The 10,258-nt window shown below is 44.1% G+C and overlaps 1 long non-coding RNA gene across 1 annotated transcript; it reads left to right on the top strand.

Annotated features, from left to right (window-relative positions):
• The first annotated feature begins 1,590 nt into the window (after window positions 1–1,590).
• Window positions 1,591–2,366, top strand: LOC119765915. The gene is made up of 3 exons (XR_005276926.1): window positions 1,591–1,614; window positions 1,672–1,738; window positions 1,799–2,366. It is a non-coding gene; the product is annotated as an uncharacterized LOC119765915 (long non-coding RNA).
• Window positions 2,367–10,258: the final 7,892 nt, after the last annotated feature.

Raw genomic sequence — 10,258 nt, forward strand, 5'->3', positions numbered from 1 at the left:
ATTTCATGATGTTTGATACGTCGCATGATGTGTTTTTTTGCAAACTCCACGAATGTCCCCCAATGGCCACCGATACCCGGTTCCGGAGTGACCAGGTTGGGTTAGAGAATATTGGTATGACCTCAGATGGTAATAATTTTCAATTTCATGAACTTTGATATACAACATGACAGGTATCTAGCGAGACCACTATTAGAACTGTTTTGGTGGTACCCTGGAACCGGTTCCGGATTGGCCACAGTTGGCCGGAATCGATCTTAAATGGTCAGGGGTAGTATGTAGTATACGTATGTAATGAGTTACACAAAATCCGGTTGAAAACTTGGTGCAAGTGTTGATTTTATAAAAAAAAGCAATAAAAATCATGTTTTTCGGATGTTCCGGGTTTACGGAACCGGTGTCCATTTTGGGCAAATTATCTCCAAGGAAACTTAAAGTCGAGGTAATCATCCGTCAAATGCAACCGGAATCAACTCGCTAGGTGTTGTTTCGCAGATACAGGTCCTCAAAGTTGGGCCTCAAAAAGGACTTTTTTCGGTTGTAGCAGGTTCCTGGTGGCCAGGGTTCAAAACCGGTTCTGCCTGTCGGAATCTTGACATCTTAACCTATTATTTGCGGCCATGGCACCCGAAATCGGTTAGGATTTCGAATTTTGGCAGCCAAAAACATTTATTACTGAATTAAGGACCAACACGCATGGTCTGTCAAAATCAAAAATAGGGCCTTTTGAAATATTACGCTAGAATCGATAAACTCACCGTGTAACATCACGGAACCGGCCTGATAAGTCACCCTTCCTGGGCTTCGTGGAAGCTGCACCGGATCAGGGCGATCGTAAAACCGCACTGGATCCGTGCTTCTGCCAGGCATTGGCTCTCTCGTCTCGATCGCAAAGCCAGCCGCTGCTGTAACACCGCGATGATCGCGGTCGAGATCCGATTCTGCTGCCGCCTTGAGTTTCTTCCGCTTCCGGAACGCCCTCACGCGCTCCGCACTTGTTTTGGGGGGCTCCCGCTGTTTCGAAGTTTCTTCCTCCTCCTCTCGCTTACGCTTGCGGCGTTCCGCCGTCTGCTTCCGTCGCATGTATTGAGACATGTTTGATCTTCAATAACTGACAACAAACTGATCAATGGAACTAAGAGCGCAATCCTTTTTATTAACTGCGAAAAAGCTAATTTCGCACAGTAAAAAAATAGAACTAAAGTTATTTTAGACGTTACAAAACCACACTAGTTTTATTTTAAAACGAAGATTTTTCAAATGACCTAATTGAATACAGAAGGATAACTAGATACAATTTTATGTCATATGGTTTGAAAACCTTTGATCCAAACATTGATTCTTCTAGTAATAAAATATGTTGTACAAAGTTTAACACTTCCTTTCCTTTTTTTTCTGTGCCATAAATTTGTGCGTCTGCGTCTGCCACGCGGCGCTCAGTGGCTTTTGTAGGGTTCCATTTTTGACATCCAGTTGGTGAGTACCTTGGCTTGATGTCTGTCAAAATGAGTGCCTCTGTGTTTGTGGTGGCAAGCTTGTCAAAAAGTGTACCTCACTTTTACTGGTTTGTTTTGCTACACGTTTTTTCGGCGCAACAGCAAATTTTCAATAAGGGTAAGTTTTCCCAATATTTTTGGAATAATTGTGCTAAATTTGTTTTCCCTGTTTCAGATAACGATTCAATATCAAGGCGGAAAGACGCTGGTACCACCGAAGTCGTCAGAGGACGTTGCCACAGGTTTGTTTTGCGGTGTTTTTGTTTGGAAGAAAACATTGATTGATAGTTGTTTTCTTTCAGAATTGTTGACATCAGGGCAGCGAGTGGATTTTGATTTGATGAAGGACAAAAAGGCAGCAGCGCCGTCGGACCGAGTAGCTCAAGGCTGTCCGAACCTGCGCAAATACGTGCCACTAGATCTGCACTTCCAAAAAACCCGCGCCATGAAAAAGTCACAGCGAGAAGCCACCCGATTTACTCAAAAAAGAATCAGAAACTCGCCTATCGGAAGTATTCTAAATCCAGGCAATCTTTTGTCAAGTTAAACTACTTTTTTGCCCAGCGATTTTGTTTTGACGACAACTACAGTATGTTTTTTCGTCGAGCACCTTATGTTGACGCATCAGTACTTTGGTGTTTAATCACAGCTTTAACAACTCTTTTTCAACTCAAATCGAGTAATAGGTAGCTCAGTAGGAAGTGCACAAGCAAGTTTGAGGTTTTAAGCAGTAAAAATAGAAAATAACATGAAAATAGGAACAAAATCTCAACCTCGCCGATTTTTGTTGAAGAAAGAAACTTGTAGAATTTATTGTACTTTCATAATGTGTTAAATGAAATAAAGAAATGGAATCGGTTTTTTAGGCAATGTTTATTCTATTTCAAATTCATACTTTTTTAACCTTCTAAAATCCACCCCGCCTTACGACAAGATCTTTCACAAGGCCATTCAGGTTCTGGGCTGTTGTAGGGTAAAGTTTACGATAGACAAACTCAAAGAGGCCAGCTTCTGCACGATCGGGACAGAAAATTGTCACGGCATGATGCATCACAGATCAAAGGGTTGTCGAATACGACAGGCAAGAGGCCGCTGCTCGTTTTCCTCTCCGCTTCTTGACACCGTCGTCTCGGCCAAAATGAAGATTCTGCGGTTGTCCTTGTACGGTGGCCTTCTGCTACTTGGTTCACTGGCCGTTCCGAAAGCCAGCAGGTGCAGGTTTTGGGCAGCTGTGGGGGTGGAGTACAAGAGGCAACCGGGCTTCTTCACGGCCGGGACGGAAGTTGCTTCACTTTTTGGGTCGTTCGAACGGAAAATGCACCACATTCCTGCTGCTTGTTTTCCTCTCCGCTTCTTGACACCGTCGTATCGGCCAAAATGAAGATTCTGCGGTTGTCCTTGTACGGTGGCCTTCTGCTACTTGGTTCACTGGCCGTTCCGAAAGCCAGCAGGTGCAGGTTTTGGGCAGCTGTGGGGTGGAGTACAAGAGGCAACCGGGCTTCTTCACGGCCGGGACGGAAGTTGCTTCACTTTTTGGGTCGTTCGAACGGAAAATGCACCACATTCCTGCTGCTTGTTTTCCTCTCCGCTTCTTGACACCGTCGTATCGGCCAAAATGAAGATTCTGCGGTTGTCCTTGTACGGTGGCCTTCTGCTACTTGGTTCACTGGCCGTTCCGAAAGCCAGCAGGTGCAGGTTTTGGGCAGCTGTGGGGTGGAGTACAAGAGGCAACCGGGCTTCTTCACGGCCGGGACGGAAGTTGCTTCACTTTTTGGGTCGTTCGAACGGAAAATGCACCACATTCCTGCTGCTTGTTTTCCTCTCCGCTTCTTGACACCGTCGTATCGGCCAAAATGAAGATTCTGCGGTTGTCCTTGTACGGTGGCCTTCTGCTACTTGGTTCACTGGCCGTTCCGAAAGCCAGCAGGTGCAGGTTTTGGGCAGCTGTGGGGTGGAGTACAAGAGGCAACCGGGCTTCTTCACGGCCGGGACGGAAGTTGCTTCACTTTTTGGGTCGTTCGAACGGAAAATGCACCACATTCCTGCTGCTTGTTTTCCTCTCCGCTTCTTGACACCGTCGTATCGGCCAAAATGAAGATTCTGCGGTTGTCCTTGTACGGTGGCCTTCTGCTACTTGGTTCACTGGCCGTTCCGAAAGCCAGCAGGTGCAGGTTTTGGGCAGCTGTGGGGGTGGAGTACAAGAGGCAACCGGGCTTCTTCACGGCCGGGACGGAAGTTGCTTCACTTTTTGGGTCGTTCGAACGGAAAATGCACCACATTCCTGCTGCTTGTTTTCCTCTCCGCTTCTTGACACCGTCGTATCGGCCAAAATGAAGATTCTGCGGTTGTCCTTGTACGGTGGCCTTCTGCTACTTGGTTCACTGGCCGTTCCGAAAGCCAGCAGGTGCAGGTTTTGGGCAGCTGTGGGGGTGGAGTACAAGAGGCAACCGGGCTTCTTCACGGCCGGGACGGAAGTTGCTTCACTTTTTGGGTCGTTCGAACGGAAAATGCACCACATTCCTGCTGCTTGTTTTCCTCTCCGCTTCTTGACACCGTCCACTTGGCCAGCAGGTGCAGGTTCGCGCTGTAGGGGTGTCGTGCGCGGCAGACAACTTAGCTTCCGAATCAGCTTTTTTGGCCCAGAGATTTCACGGGTGACGGTTTTTTCTTTGTTTGGGCAACAACATCGCTAGTGTCTTGTTGACTTGTTGACTGAGATTAAAACGTCTGGGTGGCAAACTGCTAGCTTAAATAGTTCGCACGGAATGTTGCAATCATGGTGCAACATTCTCGCGTGACTGTTCCACGAAAGCATGAGACAAGCAAAATTTGCTAAGTGCTAGATACTTGAATCTGATTAATGTGTTCGGGAAAGGTTGCGCTCAACCAATCAGCGACCGGGATTACCCCGGTTTGATTTTTTATTTTCATCTTAACTTTTAAGTACTTTAACAAAGTTTTATCAAGTTTACGAGGTAGTCTACTTGTACTTTAAGACTTCCTCTTTCGTTTGGTGGGTCAAACATAAAGATTTTTTGAATGGGGGGGAAGATATCGAGAAATTAAAAGTGAGAGTGTGTGCGTGCAACATGGAGTTAAACTTTTCAAAGTGCCGTGGTAATCTTCACAGCAACTTCACAGAAAGTTTAACTCCATGTTGCACACACTCTCACTTTTAATTTCTCGATAAGCATTTGAAAGACGACAGAAATCGTTACACTTTCGCTTCGCGAAATTTTGGATTGACACCCGTAGACAGTGCCCTTAGGACAAAGTTCTTTGTCAAAAAATTAAGGCCGTTGCAAATATTTGTATGTCCCTCGCCTCTGACCAAAATCGAGGGGGAGGAGGAGGGGGTGGGCAAAAAAATAAAAATAAAAGTTTTAAAATTGAATTTACGTGCCATGGTTTCAACAAATTAATGAAAAAAGTGTTTTAAAATGCATTATACATCTGCCCCGTTGTTTTGCAATCATTAGTTTTCAAAATATTTAAGTATTGACGAACATTTTATTTTGTGCTAAAAATATAATAAACGCATTTTCCATCAAATTTTCAATCTTCTTTTCGAACCACCCTGAGTTGATCCTTTCCACTGTCGCCGCCGGAAAAGAGGGAGGAAATCTTAATGATGCAGTTTCACGCGCGACAAAACGCAGCATTTGGATCGTAGTCGTCGTCATCGGCAGCAGCAGATGGGATGAATGATGATGATGCCGGGGAGGGTGAAAATTATGTTTATTGTAATTGCTTGTGCGAGGGGAGCGAGCGAGCGAGCGAGGGATGATGCTGTCTGATCCTGATTCCTGGCATTCGGCACAAGCCAAAAATGAATTCGAAGGGCAGACCGGTTTTGCAGATGTTTTGAAGTTGCGTGACAACAACAACAAGTTTGGCGAAAATTTTCGGGGCTTCACGACGGATGAATGACGGGGGTTTTTTTGGGTGGGTTCGAGTTTTTTTGTCTCTCGGTAAATAAATTTTGCGGGAGGAGATGACATAAACACAGAAATAATAATTTCGAGCAAAATAAGCTACTTAAAAATTCTAGGCCCTGGTTATTGCTCTTCTGCAGATGAAGTACTCTTTTTGTGGAATGCGGACGGGTTTTTGTTCCTTGTGGAGGGGGGATTCGAGAAGATTTTGGCCAGGTTTGAAACTCTCAAAAACACAAGTGTAGTGTGTGTCTTTGACATTAAGTATTTCTAAGAATTTAAATTATTTTGAAGATACGATTACTACTGGTATGTCAGAAGAAAATACTGGCTTTGTTCCATTAGGCATTGAATGTCTTGCTCTTAATTTTATTGTCCTGCCAAATACCATTCAAGCACTCTGGCCAGTTACACTCGTAGTTAATTCTTCAACCACTAAACACCATCGTGAACAAAGATTGAAGCCCCTGCACGTCTCGGTGGCCATGATTCACAACAAGCTCCGAAATAAACAAGGCCCTGCGCGATAATCCTGCGGCCACAAAACTCGAAGGTTTTCTGCCATCCTTAAAACTCGTAAAACTGAATAAACAATGGGCTCGCTCTTCGGAAAATTACATGTCGACCATTCTTTTTTCGGTTGCTTTTATGGCCGGGCAAATTTAGTAGATTTTCGACCTTTTGGCTCCAGTCCACTTGTCTGTGGACGCGCAGAACCACAGACCATCTAACAGGACTTCTCCCCCAGTCCGATTTACCGTTACGAAAAGGATCAAACTTCACTAAATCATCTTTTTTTTTCTAAACTCCCCAAACACAGTCTTCCGAAAGGGCTCAAAGGAAGAGAGACCGAAAAAGGTCTAATCAAGAAATTCTTCGAAAAACCATTGTGTACAAGAGCAGGCAAGAACCGGAGGGATGAACTTGAAAGGATGTGGCCCGCACGTGTAGGAGTCGGATGACCACCAAAACACCACCACGTGCACAAGACAAAGAAGAAGAAGACATTTTCGATAGATTGTTGTGAGGGGTTCTTTTGTCGCTTTACTGAAACAAAAAAATCGCTAAATTCTTCTGAATTTGGTTTTGAACTCAATTTTAATTGAGTATATTTCGAAAGATTTTTTTTTTCTGTCAAAATACATCAAGTGATAAGAGAGCACAACCCCAACGCGATGGCAATAAAGGCGCTACTTCTCGAAGCTTATTTTGGAAACTGGTTCTTCTGCCGGTTAGGCCTATTCTCCTGAAGAAATAAGAAGACTCCGGTCTAATGGTTTCCGACTGTCTGTCCGGTTGGGACGAGAAGGAGAGCCGGAATTTTCAACTCGAAAAAAACCTTCAAACCTCAAACGGTTAAAAAGGACTCACAAGTGGTTTGGCTAACTTTTACAGGGTTTTTTGTTGTGTTGCTCCCTCTCCGAATATGAACGGCAAATCTCTGCGGATAGTCGGTTCAAGTGCCACTAATTGGAAATCCTGCATGAAATGGGTTACTTGACGTGACATTCAGATTAGATTTTTTCATTTTTGACGAAAGTGGGTTCTGTTTTAGGGGTGCTTTTTCGAAAACAGTTGAAAATTAAGTGCACTTAAAAAAACAAAGGAAATAAAAAATCAAACAAATTTCTAATAGTTATTATACATTTTTAATCCATAAGAAAATATTTACCGACTTTTATAAAAAAAATGTGAGCATTTTCAAATAAATATTTATTTTTAGAATTCTATAAAACTCAACTATCTTGAACATACTTGTTCACTCTTCAGAAAAATGGCAATGAGTAATTCTCAAAAATTTCGGCCATCGAAATTTTTTTTTATTTTTTATTTGCCTTCAACTTGCAGTTTGGCCATTTCTTGAAAAAAAATCTTATTTTTGGGAAAACTTTTAATAGGTAATTTTTGTTAACTTCATTTTTAGAAGCTAAATCTGATTTGAAACAAACAATATTCAAGCAGACTTGTTGATTAAGTGCACCGTTTTCGAAGTTGCATAACAAATTGCAATGCTTTATTTTTTTCAAGGTCCCCAACCATAAATGAAGATTAAAAACTTTTTTTAAAATATCAGAAATTTTTCTAGAAGAATTGAGGTATTTTAACTATCACTAAAATTTTACTGAATGATTGTCATTGTCATGAAATGATCCTAAGCCCTTTTTAAATGTAAGTTAAGAACTAACCTAACCTAACCTAACCTAACCTAACCTAACCTAACCTAACCTAACCTAACCTAACCTAACCTAACCTAACCTAACCTAACCTAACCTAACCTAACCTAACCTAACCTAACCTAACCTAACCTAACCTAACCTAACCTAACCTGGCCTGGCCTGGCCTGGCCTAACCTGGCCTGGCCTGGCCTGGCCTGGCCTAACCTGGCCTGGCCTGGCCTGGCCTGGCCTAACCTGGCCTGGCCTGGCCTGGCCTGGCCTGGCCTAACCTGGCCTAACCTGGCCTGGCCTGGCCTGGCCTAACCTGGCCTGGCCTGGCCTGGCCTGGCCTGGCCTGGCCTGGCCTAACCTGGCCTGGCCTGGCCTAACCTGGCCTAACCTAACCCAACCTGGCCTGGCCTAACCTAACCTGGCCTGGCCTGGCCTAACCTGGCCTGGCCTGGCCTAACCCAACCTGGCCTGGCCTGGCCTGGCCTAACCTAACCTGGCCTGGCCTGGCCTAACCTAACCTGGCCTGGCCTGGCCTGGCCTGGCCTGGCCTGGCCTAACCTGGCCTGGCCTGGCCTGGCCTGGCCTGGCCTGGCCTGGCCTAACTGGCCTGGCCTGGCCAACTGGCCTGGCCTAACCTGGCCTGGCCTGGCCTGGCCTGGCCTGGCCTGGCCTGGCCTAACCTAACCTGGCCTGGCCTGGCCTAACCTGGCCTGGCCTGGCCTGGCCTAACCTAACCTAACCTAACCTGGCCTGGCCTAACCTAACCTAACCTAACCTAACCTAACCTAACCTAACCTGGCCTAACCTAACCTAACCTAACCTAACTCCTAACCTAACCTAACCTAACCTAACCTAACCTAACCTAACCTAACCTAACCTAACCTAACCTAACCTAACCTAACCTAACCTAACCTAACTCTAACCTAACCTAACCTAACCTAACCTAACCTAACCTAACCTAACCTAACCTAACCTTCCTCGGAACCTAACCTAACCTAACCTAACCTAACCTCAGTCCCGGAACCCTAGTCGCTGGTAGGCAGTTGGACCACAATCCTAAGGTCCCAGTTTAATGGAAGCTAAGGTGTAAGGTTTGCAATTGCCTCAACAATCAAACCTTCGAACACTTAGTTTCGAGTAGGAATCTCGTAATCGAGAACGCCTAGGCAATGCTGTAGAGCGAATAATTTGATTTTTTTTTTTTTTTGCAGTCATCCTTTCGGGAGCATCCTGGGAAATGTTGGGGTGATTCCTTCCACTTAATTCTGTTCAAAGAGTTGTGTTGTAGGGGACATCATAAAAAAACTTAATTGAGTTTTTATTATTGTTTGAAAAAAAAAATCACAGATTTTACAAATTCAGATGCAAAATCTAAAACAACTACATCTAACATCACTTTTTTACGTGCATGTCACCCAAAGTTTGAAGTGCAATTCATCGCTGGATACGACACGTTGCATTGTTTCAATTTGCAGAATTAAAAAGTGCCAAACTGAGCTGTATAGCAAATTCACCGCACACAGTCCATCCATCAACTCCGGCCCAACAACGGGCAATCCGGGCAGGTCGTTGTTCTCCTGTATGCCGGAGGCTTCCTCAACCAACGACAACGGGATCGGTCGTCAGCGTCAGAGTTGCCGAGATGGATTTCGCCACCCCCGCACAAATGAAAACGTATCGCTACGATTTTTTTTTCTTTTCTTGGATTCGTTCCGTTTTCCAGGATTTCGCACGGAACCGCACGGAATCCTCCTTGGAGTGTTCGTAGCACGGTTGGGCTGTTAAACCTGGTCCATATTTCAAAACCTTCTTTAAATTAGCTTTTATTGCACCAGTTTGTCACCCTGTAAAACGGCAACGACTCCCCGGGGGATTTCCCGGCAGCAATATGAATTGTACGTTTTTATGGCCCCCTAATCTGACTTTCTCCGGTAAGAACGGTAACGCCGACCCGAATGGACGACCCCCGGCAGGCGTTTGTCGATGGTGGTGGTGGTGGTACCAAAACACAACATTTCATAAATATTCCGTTAGAGGGGTGAAATTGTACCCCGTTCAACCCCCGCACACATCAGTCACACACACAAAGACGTATGCGTTGAATAGTGTTGGTTGGAAGTGCAATGAAAACCGGGAGGAAAAAGCAGGAGCAGGACCAATTCTGAAGGCAGACGTCGTTCATTTCGAGTTCGAAGCCCTTTTGCTATGATATGTGAATTTGAGGTTCTGGATGGGAGGAAAACTGGCATATAAGAATGCCTTGAAGAACCCCATTTGAGTGGAGGGATTATGGGAAAAACTAAGTATTGGACGATTTACAAAATTTATTCAATAAATCGAACAATTTGATTTCATGATTCATCATTTTTAGAAATAATAAAATTAACTTGAACATAATAAGCCAAAAAGTGGATTTCGTTCTTAAAACTGAATTAAAATTATCTTTTGTAACGAAAAGTTATAACAAAATTTCAAAATTTTCATCAAAATTCAGTCTATTGACTGTAATTCTTTTGTTCCTTTTGGCTTTACTTTGTAGTCAATTTGCATAAATTCTTACTTCTTACTGCCAAAAAAGTGGGCTGGATAGTTTATTATAGTACCCATTTATGTCGTGGAAAGTTATTTTTTCAGAACATAACAAAACAATGTTGAAAAA

This window comes from Culex quinquefasciatus, chromosome 2 (genome assembly GCF_015732765.1).
Source record: "Culex quinquefasciatus strain JHB chromosome 2, VPISU_Cqui_1.0_pri_paternal, whole genome shotgun sequence".
NCBI lineage: Eukaryota > Metazoa > Arthropoda > Insecta > Diptera > Culicidae > Culex > Culex quinquefasciatus.